At 33.0% G+C, this 18,449-nt stretch overlaps 1 protein-coding gene across 1 annotated transcript in view; it reads left to right on the forward strand.

Moving 5' to 3' along the window:
• Positions 1-4,861: 4,861 nt before the first annotated feature.
• The window catches only part of LOC132751029 (uncharacterized), a 38,772-nt gene continuing 25,184 nt past the window's right edge, over positions 4,862-18,449 (forward strand). Inside the window, exon 1 of the mRNA XM_060741126.1 lies at positions 4,862-5,135. The gene's annotated coding sequence lies outside the window, so the exon portion shown is untranslated. The remainder of the gene's footprint in view (positions 5,136-18,449) is intronic.

Below are 18,449 nucleotides of genomic sequence, written 5' to 3' on the forward strand. Positions count from 1 at the left end.
GCAGGATAAGAAGATGTTTCACTTACACTGCTTTGCCTGTCAGATCTACGGTGTTCCGTTTGGACAATCGTGATTTTTTATTTTGTTTGTACCCGCGATGCACGATGATACGATGGTGAAAACGCGATGATACGATGGTATAATGGTGAAAACACGATGGTACGATGATGAAAAAGCGATGGTACGATGGTGAAATCACGATTGCTCGATAGTATGATGGTGAAAACCATCGTACCATCGGGATTTCACCATCGTACCATCGCGGTTTCACCATCGTATCACGTACCATCGCGCTATCGCGCTTTCACCATCGTACCATCGCGTTTTCACCATCGTACCATCGCGTTTTCACCATCGTGTCAATGGGTTTTCACCATCGTGCCAACGCGTTTTCACCATCGCGCCATCGTGTTTTCACCATCGTACCATCGCGGTTTCACCATCGTACCATCGCGCTTTCACGATCGTACCATTGCGATTTCACCATCGTACCATCGCGTTTTCACCATCGTGTCATCGCCTTCCGGTGGATATGCACAATAATACATTTTTATCAAAAATGATTGCCTTCCCATTATTTGATAACAAAAGGCAGTCGCTTAAAAATAAATAAAAAATAAAAGTGTCATTCTTGTGCACTGTACATATGAAGTTTCAAGTTGGTATCTTAAATTCAGCAATAAAAATGCAAACATGTATTAAGCCGATATGAGCATATTAAAAAGTCTTTGAAAATGACATAAATGAAAAATGTACAGTGCGATGGTACGATGGCACGATGGTGAAAACGCGATGGTACGATGGTGAAAACGCGATGGCACGATGGTGATAACGCGATGGCACGATGGTGATAACGCGATGGTACGATGGTGAAAATGCGATGGCACGATGATGAAAACGCGATGGTACGATGGTGAAAGCGCGATGATACGATGGTGAAAACGCGATGGTACGATGGTGAAAGCGCGATGGTACGATGGTGAAATCGCGATGGTACGATGGGAAAAACACGACGGTATGATGGTGAAAACACGATGGCATTATAGTATGATGGTGAAAACGCGATGGCACGATGGTGAAAACGCGATATATCATCGCGTTTTTACCATCGTACCACCACGACATCGCGATTTCACCATCGTACCATCGTGTTGTCACCATCGTACCATCGTGTTTTCATCATCGTACCATCGTTCCATTGCGTTTTCACCATCGTACCATCGTGCATCGCGGGTAAGGACGAAATAAAAAAATCACTATTGTCCAAACGGAACACCGTACACAGTCCTACGCATTAACCCAAGTTTTCCAGTTTTCCTCAAAATTTTCCTGTCTCTGGCCTGTGATTAGCATTTAATTTTAATAGCATGACTTGTCACGGTATCACTGATAGCAGCACCCTTGAATGTTTTATGATCCTATCATGTTTCAAGAATGTATAGTTTAAAAGCTGGTGATACATGTAAGGAAAGACTTTCATATGAAAGGCATATCATGCCTCTCCGTGGTCGAGGGGTTAGAGTCGATGACTTCTAATCCAGTTACCTCTCTGGCGTGGGTTCGATCCCCGGGAGATGCTTTGATAGTTTAGCGCGGAGGAAGGTAGTCTAGTACTGGTGTAACTCTCCAGGAACGATGGTTAGGAAACTACCCGCCTATATGACTGAAATACTGTTGGAAAAAGGCGTAAAATGAAACAAACAAAGGAACAAACAGTAATTAATTTTCCTTTTTTCTTTTTGAGAAGAAGCGAAATAATGTTTTGTAATAATGGATTCAAGGCATTATTGATGCTTATCACTTAATTTGGTAGAAAAAGTGCTGAATGTGAAAAAAAATGTAAAAAGGTAGCAAAATGTAAACATAGTAATATTTTGACTTCCATCTAGTTAGTTAAGAGTCTTGCACTTTGCAGTAAAAAAATTAACATATGTTATGGGGGGTAACACTCATGTGACACTTAACTTTGGCACTGTATTTATTTAGATGATTAAAACTTCTAAAGGTATGTCCAAACATAAAATTCATTTGGTAGCTAAAATTTATCTTGTGATAAAAAGTATATTTACAAATAATTGCTAAGTTTAATAATTCAATTTGGCTGTATACCTATTCGCAAAAGATTGGAGGAAGAAAAAACAGTGTATCTTATGAAAAACAACATCTACCGAAACCTGATCCTTCAAAGTAAGTAAGAGCCATTAGTTAATAATACAGAGGGCAAATTAAGAATGACCAAACTTTCAACTCAGTGGACGTGTGTATGGGAGATATACAGTTAATAGTGATTTACTAGCTGATAAGCCCTTACTGAGATTCAGCAGGCTGAAAGGGTTAATGCGTAGGACTGTACAGATTAGTTCAGTGAGCTATGCAATACTAAAGGATCTGCTTATAACACAAGGGGAATATGTTGTCAGACAGAGATACGTGGCAGTGATATAACATACATTTGTATATAACATTTGAAATACAGCGGTTTAGAACAGAGAACATTGAATTAAAGGAAAAAGTGACAACATGTGTCCGTTTAATGAGGAAAATTTTGAGGGAAATGACAATAAAGTAAAAATGTTAACTGGTCTCTCATGTTACATTACATTGATGACATTATTTAGGTATCTTAAACCACAGGAACTTAAAATTCTATCAAATAACTAATATTAACGATAATATCCAAATAATACCCTCTATCGTATACTATATATAAACGCAAGGAATGAAACGCCTTTCCCCTCCCCGACATAATTTACCTCGGACAAATCAACAAGGATCAAAATAATCTATCGGGCTAAATCGATAAACAATTCACAAATGCATCGAATACCAGCGATAGCCTTTTTAAATCGCGAACCTATGTAGAAATTAATCATGATTCTCTGCTTATTTCTGGCGCCGACGTTTTTCTTGACGTCACAGGAAAAACCGGAAATCCCTCACATTTGTCATCCTACAGTGAAGTTTTTGACTAATTTCCTAAACAATGATGCCCCTTTACCAATACAGACATCTCTGCCATCACAAACATTTTATCAATTTTTTGATATTTTATATGTTTTAGCTTTTAAATTCATCTTTTTATTATTTTGTATGCTTTTGATATTTTGTTGATAAACTTTAACGAATGTAGGTACGAAAAGTTAAAAATAAAACAGACAGAGAAAAGTGACGTTAGATTTTCTATGTAACGGTCGATATTTACATTTGAATTTCGACGTTACTTCATGTGACTGTCATCATCACGTGACGTCTGTGAAGTCTGCCAAATAAGGTAATCACTGTAAGAAGTTTGACTCAGACCACGTACTTTATTGACAACATTTTATCAAGCATCATAATAGAACAGAACAGAGCTGTAGAAATGGCCATTAATTACAGGGTCATGTGGTACATGAAAAAATTTACTCTCAGGTTAATTGTTTTCACTGCAGATGACAAATGTGCGGGCATTCGATCTTTTTTCTCTGTGGATTTGAAGGTTATCTCATTGTCTATTTTTATTTGAGGAATGAATGTCTCTCTGGTTTCATCTTGTTTCCATCTATTTGGTTAACAGGACCCCATTGGAAATAAGCACACCAGCTTAATGGGCTATCCTTGTAACCATAGATCACTATTTAACAAACCCTTTGTATTGAAATTTTATTGAAATTCTTTTATTTCTTTTATATCATGTTTATCAGTAACTTTAAACAATATTCTGTGATAATTATAATTCTGACTATTGTAGTCTTAACCTGTGATTTTATTAATTTGTTCATTTGCTTCTTTTTTTAAATACATTAACTAAATTTGTTTTATTTATTATTAATATGAAATGATATTTTAATTTGGATAAACTGTTATTTTATATATATTTATTTATAAGCAAAAACGCTAATTTAAATTTGCCGTAGCTTTCGGCCTTGCGGCCTTCTTCAGCAGCATTTATTTCACATACATTTATATATATATATATATATATATCTTATTATGTAACTGTGATCTATGTTGTTGCTAAAATAAAATATAAAAAAAGCTTATATATAAACTGATAAAGAAATAGCTCTACTTACTCTTGTTTTAGCAAGGTGTTTTTCATTGTTTAGCAATCGATCCATTAGGTCAAAATCTTTCAGACAGATTTTTTTTGTAAGCTGCAAGAAATAATAATTATGTCATTGCTATGCAAACATTGCTTTAATACATTTCTTTGCATGTTCACCAGTCAAATATTTGGCAGAGTATCTTTTTTGTACGAAATTAACAGGGAAGGCTTGAATATCAAATGAATTTCCATTTGTCATTTTAGAATTTCAGACTGAAATCGGTGAACTCGAGCTCATTGGTAACCCTTAAATAAAATGTACAGGATAGTTCTTACAATCCTAAAATTAAATTATAAGGATAGCTCTAAAATGAAATGTAAGGGATAGCTTTTGCCTCTATATTAAAAGAAAATGTATAGGATACTTCTAAAATAAAAAGTACAGGAATGAGGATAGTTCTTTAACTTTAAGTTAATATGTAAATAATTACATAATTTATAACACATAAAATAGAAGTTGCCCTTTTTTGAAAAATCATCAATATCAATATGCTTTAATTCAATTACATTTGTACAATGTTTACAAAATCGGCATTGTCTTAGCTACAAGAAATAATTATTATGTCATTGTTATGCAAGCATAACATATATTGAAAACTTAATAATAACAATTTTGCATTTTAACCAGTATTACTTCGGCCGAGTATCTTTTTGAAAGATTCTTCTTGTTTTAGAATACTTTCAATATGAGTTAAACTTCTGTACACATTAGTCACGGACGGAGAAGTTAATAATATTCTATTTCTAAAGCGAAGTGTCCTACTTTCTACTTGATTGAGTAGGACGTAAATTTCGCTTACTCGTGAAAACGGTCTATTGACCATACAATGATATGTTTACATTACAAAGTCATTTAGATACATTTCTATACGCATATTTTATTTTACATATATTAACGTGTTTGATCTCTTTATATTACATTGGGATATAATGGTCTCTTTATATTACATTGGGATATAAAAGATATAAATGATGATATTCCTCTTATCAACAAAGGACAGACGTGTAAAATGACAGAGAAACATCGTGATTAACAATGGCGATTTGGGTATGTATTACAATTAGTATTTCTACCAATATAAAATATTTATCTGGTTAACCATAGTGACACGACCACAGGAGGTTCCTATTCCATTATATAAATTTATTATTATATACATATAGGAATTGACTTAATGAATTTTCTCGAGGGACTAGAAAGCAACTCGGTAGTGCATTTTGAGAAACGTGATTATGATACTATTATAGATTTTTAACATGTATGAATGTTTATACTTTTTATTATTTGTCTATTTTTATTAGACGCTGCGTGCGCGCGGCGTCTAGTAGATATGCATTCGCCTATTTAGCAATGGGTAAATTTTTAGACTTGTTTTTATGTATTTTTTTTGTTGTTGTTTTAACAACATCACACTGTTTTCAAATTTTCTAATAAAAATAGCTTTTCTGATGTACAACATGTCACTGAGCTTTAAAGGATTAAAATAAACGTTTAACTTAAGTGATAGTGCTATGTTTGAATATCATATTCTTTTTATCAATATCTAATTTCATTTATTTAATAAATAACGTGCCAATGATCCAGTCTATAGTCGAACCTAACGGTTGAGAAAGATATCAACTGACGCGGTGTCAGTCCCTTCATTTGCTCCGCCTCTGTTGAAGTACGGCACCGCCTTAAATTGTCGCAAAAATTAATATGTTGCTCTGTATGCTAGCATTTAGTCTTCGTTGACGAAGGGAAGGCAACCAGGACAACTCACATTTTTAAAATACTGTACATAAGTTTATTTATACCTATATTCAACCAAAAGTAAAAATATCTGTTAACTGAGAAGTTTGTTTGATGTATACTGAAAAGTGTCAATTTCAATATTTTGAAGAATTGGATGAAGACGAACATAGTGCATCGGTGATATTTATAATGTAATTTGTAATGGCATGTGTTTAACGCTATCTATTACGTATTTAAATCAAATACAGTTAATAACATTCCATCCTGTAAGAAATGATGAATTTAAAAGCATTTCTCATTTGATTTTCTGTTTTTTGGGTGGGGTGGGGTTACATCGCACAAAAACCGTGTAGGTCATTATTGCGACTCTTCAGCTTTACTGGTGGAGAAAGAACTCAGGTGCCCCCTTTGCAAAATTGTTTCTGGCACAAACGGGCATCTGAGTATGTAATGAGTGACGTTTCGTAGGCTATCTTGATAGGATCGTACATACACGTTCCACACACACTCATTTCTGAACATTACATCAAATTCAAGTTTACTTCTGTCATTATGTATGTTATGTAATAGAAAGAGCATCGAAACATGAGCCTATCTGATTTGTACGAGGGGGGCGTAGGCCCCGAGTATAAATCAGATTGCCGAGTGTCTTGATGTTCTTTTTCTTTTGTATCATAAGCAAAATTAAATACACGTTCCCTGTTGTAACAATATGAAATCCCAGAAAAAGGTAACCAATGAACCAGCTTCTGAATGTGGCATTTCTATCGTTATTCCTGTCGTCACAAAAAGTAAACCCCAGAAAAAATGAGTCAATCAATGGGCATGCTCTGGAGTGCGGGTAACTAATACCTGCACTTCAGTTACCGCACTGTGCATGTATGTGAAGACACGTTTTCAACAGAAAGGTTCAAAAACTATGATACAATAAATGTTTTTGATTCTATATTAGAAACTTGTTTAGAATTTAAGGATTTTTCGGTGAAAATGATACAGTTTAGTTGGTCTACATATTAGATCAAAGTACTGAAGGCACTGAAAAAAGATACACTAGCAACTTTAAGTAACACATTGTCACTCCAGTTTCACAGGTAAATGAATTCTATATGTCAGGTTTTACGTCTAAATATCAGTATACCTTTGCTTATTGAGACTTTTGCTTTTGAAAATACTAGAGTAGCTCTATTCAAAACGATATCCAGTATTTTCGAAACAATTTACAAAGGCTTTTGATACACTATCTCATAAATCTTAGTATTACGAGTACCACCCACCTAATCTCCAGAGCATACATACGAAGAACAAGATCAACAAGGAATGGTAGCATTCAATGAACGCAACACCCACATGACCAAGCAACACAGGGCCACAGCTAAGTTATCAATGAAAACTTTAATTTCAAGCTTTCAAGTGGAAAATAAAAAGACAAAACAAAAGAAAAAGAAAAACAGAAAGAAAGAGGAGATAAAAGTAGGGTTAAAAAGACGAGAAAGGTAAAGATTTCAGTGCTATAAGACAGGAAAAGTAGGGTTATCTTCCTAACTTATTTATGTAATCAAATGCACCCGATCAATATTTATCCTTTGCATTTTTTGAAACCAGTCACTCGTGTCTTAACAAGTTTATTTACCGTCTAGGAGTTGGAAGTATTTTAAAACATAGTTTAAACAATAATTGTTGTATTAGGTGAGGTTAATATCTTACTGAATTCTAAAAGTTACTTTTACTTACCTGTCCTTTTGTCTTGCAAGTATCATAATTTTGTTCGTTTCGTTTAATTTGAAATAAAGTTAGGGTTTAAAAAAACAACAACAGTTACTATATAATCAGTTTTAAGTTTATTTCACTAGTAATGGCAATAACCCTGATATGGCAGCTTGAGTGTGTCGGGGGCTGCGTCCTGTGAACGTTGCTGTCGCCTTGTTCATCTTTATTCCAGTTTTCAATTTTTTACCCTTACACCGCTCTCAATTTCTTTTCCACCGGGAAGCTTCAATATATTGATTACATTAAAGCAGAGATCAATTGACCCATCACTAGTAGGGAGGCCTTCCAATAATAAAGACATTTATCAAGATATCTGCTCAAGCATACAATCAATAATGATAATAGTAATGTTAATGATAGATAGTAATCTTCATATCAAGAAAGTTTACATCCAATCCGGATAAATATGCAAGTATGTGTGTAAAATGATAAAAATAAAATTTCAGATCTATTTAGCAAAGGACATCGATTTTTTTTCTTGTAAAATTTTAATTATATGCACTAAACATACATACAAATTACTTACTGATAAAGTTGACGCCTAATTGTCCTATAATGTGGCATGAAGCCAGTGCTTTCAGTACTTTGATCCGAGTTAAGAGGAAACGAGAATGAAATTGTGTGTGTGGTGTGATTTTTGATGCTTTCTTGTTCGTTGACTAGTATAAACGGTATTACGGTGTTTTTTTCTGAACGGGTGTCAGATAAACCTAAATAAGTGACCTTTGAAATAGGACCCATCACACGGTCTTGATAAAAGAAATTTTCTTAGCCTATATATCTTGATATTTTAACCATAACAAAGTTAATACATAATATTTATTAATTACACGAAAGCACTTAATTTAATATAGAATATTTGTAAAGTTTGTGTATGCCAGTTTTAAACTCCGTACGTTTAGCTAAATTCATCATTGTAACGGAGTAAAAATCATTATTACAAGAATATAATGCTTTAAATATATTGAAATTGCTTTTGAATGATATTATTAACAAGAACATATGTGCACAACAAGAAATTTAACAAACAAACCAAAAAAATTTGCTCTAAAATGTATGCATTGTTGGTATGTTTCACTTTCGTACTTTCGTTGCTGCCGATACACAAAAAATTCTCCGTTTCGCTGTTTAGTCCTCCCGAAACTCGTCACGTGACCGTTGTTTACAACTGAAAGGCGTTTAGTTTAAACATATTTATTTCAATATTTTACATATATTACATTTTATAATTGTTACATAAATTGAAAGGGATTAGAACGAAAGAAAACTTATATAGTTCCTCTCCCTGAAAGGCGTTTAAAAGTTTTTCTCACGAAATTGGAGATAACTTATGTTTCAAACGAATTGCCAAGCCAAAGAAGACATATCAATGTATCACTGATTCTGTATTAATGTCCCTAACACGCAGGTAACAAAAAATTATCGGTTCGTGAAATTTTACTTTTTTTGTGACATTCGACCATACCTCAGTGGAGTACCTTTAATTATTAAACAACGAGCACATATCAAGAACATGGAGTGCTTCCGATATTCAACTGTAATAGAGAACGATTTTCAAGATTGCATGTGACTGTTCATATCCTTTGGCGCCGTCTCTGATGTGCAGCATCAACATTTGTTTTATTTAATATTTCCTCCAAACTTATGGCTGATAAGAATAACAATATTTTTACATCACGCAATAATCGAAAAAAATAGATACGTTTAGGGTTGTAAATCGATGAAATTTAATCCCTCTAGTAAACCGACAGTTTTATATTAAAAAACAAACATTTATTAGTAATCATTTACAAATTCAATTTGGTTGAACGGCGCATTTTTATTTTTTCATTTTTTTCTTAAAATGTCTGTGTATTTAATGAAATATTTTTTTTAAAAGTGATGCTCGAATTATAAACCGATGTGTGTGATTATTAAGACAGAAATGATTCACGTGTTAAGTATTTATGAATAGAAATAAAGACCTTACATTGTTTCACGTTACCGTTTTCAAGTAAAAATGTTTTTGTATTATCCTGGAAATATGGGTAAAGTAAGGAATATATAGATCTATTCAAGGTTTAAAAAATCTTTTAGAATTAAAGCAAAAAAAAGGATACAATTTTAAAAACATTTCGTGGCCATAATTTGCATTTGAACGTCGATAGATGCCGACAAGAGATGAATATTTTTCCGACCGTATTCTTTCAATAGTCGAGTTAAAAAGGCGTCTAAATTTGACCGACTTGTCATACGATACATGAGCGATAACGATTTAGTCTTTTCTTGACTAATGAGGTTTCAAATACAAAACTAAACTAGTTAATGCAATACCAGACGAGAAATTTATTTAAGTAGAAGTGCAGCCGGGTTACATCATACATTTATATATGTAAAAGAAAAACAATTTTAAGAAACATGTCTCGAGATCTAAAAGTAAAAGATCTATAAATACATTTCTAAATTCAATACAAATATAACTGATAAAATGTCAGCTTTATACATGTATATCTTCTTGTTTTGATATTGCAAATGAAAATACCATATACCTGCGAAAACATGTTAAAAAATTTCAAAATATTTATCTAAACTTCCGTACAATTTAGTGAAGCTTGTAACTAAAATATAACACAAAGATTGAATGACGAACCGACTCGCCCAGGTAAATAACAGAAGTAAAAACATTTTCTAAATGAAAATAGCTCTGAAAACCCTGTGCCAATTTGTCAATGTCTGATCGTAAGAATGTCGGGACTCATTCCTTGCATATATATGGTAAAGCATCATAAATGTAGCAATACATATATACAAAATATATTGTGCGTTACTCTTACTATAATATTTGCAACAAGGAAAACGTCTTTTATGAGTAAAATACAGCTTTTTATTCCCTTTATAACTAGTGCCTGAAAAAAGCCTGTTAAAATGTATGTATGTAAGAAAAAGCTTACTGAAAGTATGTGATAAAAAATAAAGTTGAAAATTCAGTGGAAAAAAATCCACTTTTAATACTGTGAAATCATCATTATTCGTGGGGCACGAATTTTCGTGGTTTTCGTGGATAGGTCAATCCACGAATTTTAGACCCGACGAAATTTTATCCCAACAAACGCTTCTTACCATGTCTCTGTTCCATATATCTCAACATGCGTTTGCGCTTTTCCGGCCGATATTTGTGGTATGAATGTATATTCTAATCAGGTCAGTGACAAATTAAATCCATAAATAGTTTAATTTTGCAATATTTAAGAAACTTGAAAGAAAAATTCGATTGTATGTCTTCAGTTTTGCTGTCACAAATGTTCGTCGCATGTAAACATCAGGGGACTACTTGATCGTTGTAGGCTACTTGATTGTGGTTAGCCAGAAATACGTTGAACATAATCGAGTAAATATGGGAACCAAAGTGGCATTAATTATCCCCGATAAAACTTTTAACGACTAGTGTTTATATGATCCATTTAAATTATATTTTTTTCAATAATGTTTTTGTGTCACTGCTATTCCGAAAATATCAAAAGAAGTCCGTCGTCTTTACAAGAACTAGATGCACACATAACATGTATGTAACTGTATTGGAGCCATTTACTGGTATTAATTTATATGCATATAAATTTAAACAGTCGATGTGCTGTAGTGTGTAGTTTTGGACTAAATTCGGGGTGTTAACTTTTTTACTGGCTGGTTAAAAATTGGCAGATGTCGTATAATTTATGCGATGTTTACATTGGCGAAATTATAGGGGCAAATAATGAGCTGCATATCAATGTCACACACAAGGTGTTAATTGCAGTCAATTTATCGGCAGTAATTGTGGTTACTGCCAGAGGCCAGGATTAAATTTGTTGACAAGAGCTGTGTTATATACCACGGGGTAAGTAAAACAGCGCAGTGATTAAGTGAAAGATTACTTTCCATTACTTATTTTTTTTTTTACAAGAAAATGAAAATCCACGAATTTAAGAACCCACGAAAATGCCTGTTTTGATAAAACCACGAAATTTCATGCCCACGAATACAAATGATTTCACAGTATTACACCACGAAAAAATAAATAATATAAAATTTATGTTAGAAATCGTCTGTGTAGAAGTGAATAAAAATCTTTACACTCCGTATTTATAACCCAAATATAGATAGCCTACTCGAAAAAACACGATAACCTCGTGCACAACTGACCATTACTTCCAATACTGTAAAATATGTACGTTTCGAGAAGACAAATATTTCACACCATACTTCGAAACGCGTGAAATTAATATACTATTTTGTGTATGCATGATTTTGTTGCGCGTTACATCTGCTTTAGAGTATTGGTAAAAGGTAAAAATTGTTAAATCATTTAAGGTACAATCTATAATCGTAAGATAGTTAAAATTTAAAAATAGATTTCGTGGTTACCATCGTCGGAACCCACGATACACAGTCCGTATATACTACATACTTGCATACTTTAAGTAGCCTTTGTTACCGAGGATGAGGAACAAAAGGAGGGGATTATCAACCTGAAGTATATGTATTTCAAAATGACATGTTTATATCTGAATGTTACTAATCCATGTTGTATGCACTCTTATTAATAAATATTAGATTTTCCTATCTTCTATGTATATTGATTTACATACAGAAATGCAAAATTTCAAAAGTATGTGTGTCTTTGTAAGGAATAGTGTTGACGATTGTCAAAAATTGATTCTGATATAAGTCTTGTGCAAAATTGCAAAGTTTTATGTTACTGTAAAGGTAAATATTTAATACATGCTTTAAAAAGCGTCAAATAACTAGTAGTTTAATTCTTTATGAAAAATGCAAAGTGAAAACGGCTTGTATATTTCGTAAATGTAATATATTTCTTGTGATGATTAAAATCTATTGCTTACGAATATTGTCAACTAAAATTCTACAAGACGTGTCCTATCCTTTTCAGACAATAGAGACAGTAACAAACATTGCATGTATAATCATATTGGATAATGGCTAATGTTTTCTATAAGTTATGCTATATTCATTGCGTTTTCTGTCCAAATCAAATTAATCATTTCATGTTTACTTGATGGGTCCGTTTGTTTAATTTAAGACCGATTACTGTAGCCTTGTTCATGAATAACAGCTGAGTTAAAGGCGGAGTAAAAATCCAAGTATCAGCGAGGGATAAATAATTAACTATATTTGTGTTACTATACTAAATTAAAATGTTAATACGTAATTTAAGGCAAACATGTTGAATGATTTAGACTATGTCGTATATAATAACCGGGTTATTGGTATATTGATTTAAACTTAAGATTGAAATATATTTAAACACACTTAAAATGCGGAAATCGCACGGCTTATCAAGGACCTTTATCTTAACAGGAAAATAAAATTGTTTATACACAATTTAGCTTTAGTTGTTTTGTTCATGTATTTAATTTTTATTATTATTAAAAGAAACGATAAGATATACACACAAAAAAAACAAACATTTGTTATCAATGACAGGTCGCTATCACCGGGGACTCTATATGTTTATAACGATCACAGCATTTCTGAAAGCGAAATGGTAGTGGTCAATTACCAGGATCTCTATATATCTAATTCTATCCCGGCTATCTCTTTATATGTATACACATCTCTAAATCATATATTTTATCAAAGATTTTATATTTCAATATGGTATACAGTATCATATTGAATCATTAGGGATATAGATCATTTGTTATGTTATTGACATTTGTTGTGATTTTATAAATAAATGTGGAATATACCTGTATTTTGATAATAACCTTGTCTGAAGAGTAAAACATAGTCACATTGGCGATCTATTTCTTAAAATTTAAATAATTTTTTTCCAAAATTCCTGTCCAGACCAATCCCTTGCGCGGTATTTATTGTCTGGTATCTTGATTTAAAATGGTTAAGGTATGAACAATTTTATGTCACCGACTGAGTTTACCTTAAGTTTTCCCTTTCACTATAACTAATGATTTATATCTTTTTTTTCTTTTTTTTTCTTTTTAGCATTTTAACAAATTATTTTTCGTCCCTTCTTTTGATTCTCGTAACGAGAATCAAGATAACATGACGTGTACATTTTATCGTCCGTGACGGTCACGTCGTTAAAAAACCTTTGTAATAAATATTCAAATTAATTTTAGAAAAACTAATAGTTACGATAATGCAAAATTTTATTCTGTCAATAATGTAAATGAAAGATCGTTTATTGTGCGAAAAATATTTTACCGAATCACCAAACCGTCTTACAGCAGAATATAAACAGGTCTCAATAGAGAACAAGAGGGCCATGATGGCCCTGAGGTCGCTCACCTGTATAAAGGCACCCGGAGCGGGCCAGTTTAAACCCCAGAGCTTTTATTTGAACAAACTTGGAAGACACCCATTAGAAGATGTTTCACAATGTTAACTTTTTACTATACACATATAATGAAAAACAATGATCTACTCCCCCCCCCCCGTCAGGGCAAATTTTAATCCAGGGGCTTTTATTTGAACAAACTTGGTAGACACCAATAAGAAGATGTTTCATGCTAAACATCTAAGCTCTAGCTCTAGCTCTTTGGGTTCTTTAAAAGAAGATATTTTAAGTTTTTACTATACACATATAGTTAAAAACAATGACACCCCTGGGGCGGGGCCAGTTTGACCCCAGGGCTTTTATTTGTACAAACTTTGTAGACACTTACTAGAATGTGTTTCATGCTAAATATCTTAGCTCTAGCTCTTTGAGTTCTTTAAAAGAAGATTTTTTAAGTTTTTACTATATGCATATAGGGAAAATCAATGACCCCCTGAGGCGGGGCCAATTTTGAGCCTAGGGCTTTTATTTGAACAAACTTGGTAGACACTCATTAGAAGATGTTTCATGCTAAATATCTTAGCTCTAGCTCTTTGGGTTCTTTAAAAGAAGATTTTTTAAGTTTCTATTATATGCATATATGGAAAATCAAAGACACCCTGGGGCGGTCCCAATTTTGACCCCCGGGCTTTAATTTGAATAAATTTGGTAGACACTCACTAGAAGATGTTTCATGCTTAATATCTTAACTCTAGCTATCTGGGTTTTTTCAAAGAAGATTTTTCAGTTTTTGCTATACACATATAAGGAAAATCAATGACACCCTGGGCGGGGCCAATTTTGACACCAGGGCTTTTATTTGAACAAATTTTGTAGACACTCACTAGAAGATGTTTCATGCTTAATATCTTAACTCTAGCTATTTGAGTTTTTTCAAAGAAGATTTTTTAAGTTTTTGCTATACACATATAAGGAAAATCAATGACCCCCGGGGCGGGGCCAATTTTGACTCCAGGGCTTTTATTTGAACAAACTTGGTAGACACTCATTAGAACATGTTCCATGCTAAATATCTTAGCTCTAGCTCTTTGAGTTCTTTACTAAAAGAAGATTTTTAAAGTTTTTACTATATGCATATAGGGAAAATCAATGACCCCCTGGGGCGGGGCCAATTTTGACCCCAGGGCTTTTATTTGAGCAAACTTGGTAGACACTCATTAGAATATGTTTCATGCCAAATATCTAAGCTCTAGCTCTTAGGGTTTTTTAAAAGAAGATTTTTTAAGTTTTTCCTATTGGTTGCCATGGCAACCAGAGTTTTTAATGGAATTTAAATTTTTGAACAACTTTGAAAGGGGTCCACCTAAGGATCATTTCTGTAAAGTTTGGTTGCAATTGGCCATGTGGTTTAGAAGGAGATGTTGTTTGAAAAGTTTGATGCCATTTTTTGAAGGACGCACTGACGCACGACGCACTGACGCACGACGCACGACGGACGCAGATTAATGACAAAATCTCACCCTTGAGCAGCACTTTGTGCTCAGGTGAGCTAAAAACAGAATCCCTACAGAAGTCCAACACGGCAATATTAAAAATGTTGCAAGCTCGGTTTAATTGAGCCTATTCATGGGCGGTACTGGTAAATGTAAGCTACTTTCGGATTAGATTTTAAATCAAGGTCCCGTGTATGAGTGATTAAAAGCTTAGCATGCTATAGAACCAGGAGAAACTTCTGGAATTAGGGCTTTTCTCTGTATCTTGCACAAAAATCCTCCAAGATTTAAAATGACTTGTAATCGTCCGGAAAACTCGCCAAATTGTCCAAATGGTGGCAAATTTAAATGATTTAAAATGGTTATTCTATCAAAGTTGTTCAAATTTTGCCTTTAGTGTCAAAATTGGTCTTATCCCAGGAGGGGTTGAGGTCATTGTGATAATTTAAAAAGTTCTGAACATATTTTTATAAAACATGAAATATTGATAGATAATAGTATTGAGATAATAACTCTAGGACTTAAATTATTAGAATTACAATTAAAATGAACTTGAATTGTTGTGAATTGTTTTTTTAAACCTTCTTTATTTCTAAACGTATGAACTTGTGTTTTGCCATCATTCACATCTTGTACGACAATGTTCATAAAATAATCATCTTTATTTCAAGAGTTATCTATTCTTTAGTTTGAAAATTTTGTTTCTTAAGATATTATTGTATGGTTACAACCAGGGATGTTTAAATATTTGCCCTCTGTCTGTCAGTCTGTTGCTAAAAATCTGTTTTCTGAGATATCTTTTAAGGAACTTGTAACTTTTTCCACAATATTGCTTGAAATAGAGAAAAGTTGAAACATTTCTAATACATATTCGTCTTGAGAAGAATTGGGTCTTATGATTTTGTGTTGTATATAAACATAATTTCCTTATTAGGCAGGAGATCTTAACACATAATTATAATACAGACAAACTAAGAACTCAAAACATTTAAGTTCATTCATGTCATTCATACATTCAGTGGCATAATTGAATAGCCAATACTCTTCAGAATGTTGCTGGGGTTCTAACCGGTGCGGGCCTTACGTAGTGCTTGCATATAATTGCTTGTTAGTTCGACTTTTTTACTGTGAAAGTCATAGCGGTGGTTCCGTTGCTGGTGATATTGTTTATCAAATTTTAAAGCTTTGATATTAATAATGATATCATCTACATGTCCTCTAACAAAAATTTTTTCTAGTGCCAAATTGGCCCCTACCCGGATGATGTGTTTTTAAAATATAGAAGAACGCTCTAAGGATTACTGTTTCAGGCCAAATATCCTGGAGATCGGTGAAAAACGTTGTTTGATGATTTCTAGGGCTGTTTTGAATATGGGTCATCTAGGTTTGAGAACTAGGTCACACAGCCTAAATATGGAAACAACCTCGTTAACACTTTAGAGGCTACTGTTTGGGTTCAAATATCATAGACAGGTTAGAAAGGTTGTAAGATGATCCGCCTTTCCTTGTTGATCTTGTTTATCATATTCTAACTCATGTTTGAATATAGGTCATCTTGGGTCAAAAAGCAGGCCATGCAGCTCAAATATGAAAAATTTTGCTAATGATATAGGGACTACTGTTTAGGTTCAAATATCCTTAAAATTTGTCAGAAAGAGTGTTCGTATGATTTCTAGCTCAAGTTCAAATGCAGTTTATTTGTGGTTAAAAACTATGTTACACAAACCAAATATGGAGAAATTTTGCAAACACTACGGGGTATACTGCTTAAGTTCAAACAGCCTGAAAATTACTCAGAAATGTCTTTAAGATGGTTTCTAGGTCATGTTTGAATACGTGTCATCTGGGGTCAAAAACTAGGATACACAATTAAAATTATGGAAAAAAATAGTGTACCTTTTAGAGGTAATATTTCCATTCAAACTATTTTTAAATGCTATTCGTATGCTCCAAGGGATTATTTGTTTCCAGATTCTTAAAATTTGCTAGAAAGTTTGTTTTGGTGATTTCTAGCTCAGCTTTGAGCATGGGTCATCCATGATCAAAATCTAGTTCACACGGACCTAAATTGGAAACACTTTGTTATCACTCTAGAGATTAGTAAGAAATGTTGTTTGCATTATTTTCAGTTTAGGTTTAAATAAGGGTCATCTGAGGTCAAAATAAGGTCACATCATATAAAAACGTGTTAACATTTGCACTACTAGTATTCAAGTGCAATTATGAATGTTTGATTTCAGTTTAAGTTTATGGCATTATATCTGCCTGTGGCATTAATACAAAAATCTTCTAAAAAAGACCTTGAAGGAAACTAGACAGACATTGACCTTACCTCATAAACGACCTTGACCTTTAAGGTGTGTGTGTGTGTGTGTGTGTGTGTGTGTCTGTGCGTGTGAGTGTGTCCCTGCGTGCGTATTGGTGCCTATCCGTGTGTCATATAGATTATATAGTGAATTTAAACAATTTTCTTGTTAAGAACCGCTTGTCTGATTTCAACCAAACTTGCCAGAATTGTTCCTTGTGTTTAGTGCTTCCAACTTTATTTAAAAAAATTGATTTCATATATTAATCTGGATGCCATGCCAACCAAAAGTATATAACAAAAATCTTCTTTTAAAGATCCACTAGGCCAAGAGCTAAGATATTTTGCATAAGGCATTTTCTATTACATTTCTATCAGAATTGTTAAAATCATAGCCCTGTGATCAAAATTGGTTTGGAGTAGAAATAAGGAGGAAAAACAACAAAGAAAAAGTCGGCGAAATATACATACACAAACATACATACACACATACATACATCAGCTCGTTAGAAAACACTGTTTCTAAATTACATGAAAATTCAATATTGATTGATAAGATAAAAAAAACTAAAAATTTAACCATAATTTTTGTATAAAAGTATATTCCCAAAAAGATGATAAAGCGTTTCTAAATTGCTACCACAAAAACAACATAGATTTGAATTACAAAGATTATATTTAAATAACATTGTGTTAATTGGAATTAGTCTATGAATAAATTTGTATTGTAAATTGTTTTAATAACGACACATCTGTATTTAATGGAACCATATATATATGCCAATCTA

Source organism: Ruditapes philippinarum, unplaced genomic scaffold (genome assembly GCF_026571515.1).
Source record: "Ruditapes philippinarum isolate M1 unplaced genomic scaffold, ASM2657151v2 ctg2387_1_1_1_1, whole genome shotgun sequence".
Classification (NCBI taxonomy): Eukaryota; Metazoa; Mollusca; class Bivalvia; order Venerida; family Veneridae; genus Ruditapes; species Ruditapes philippinarum.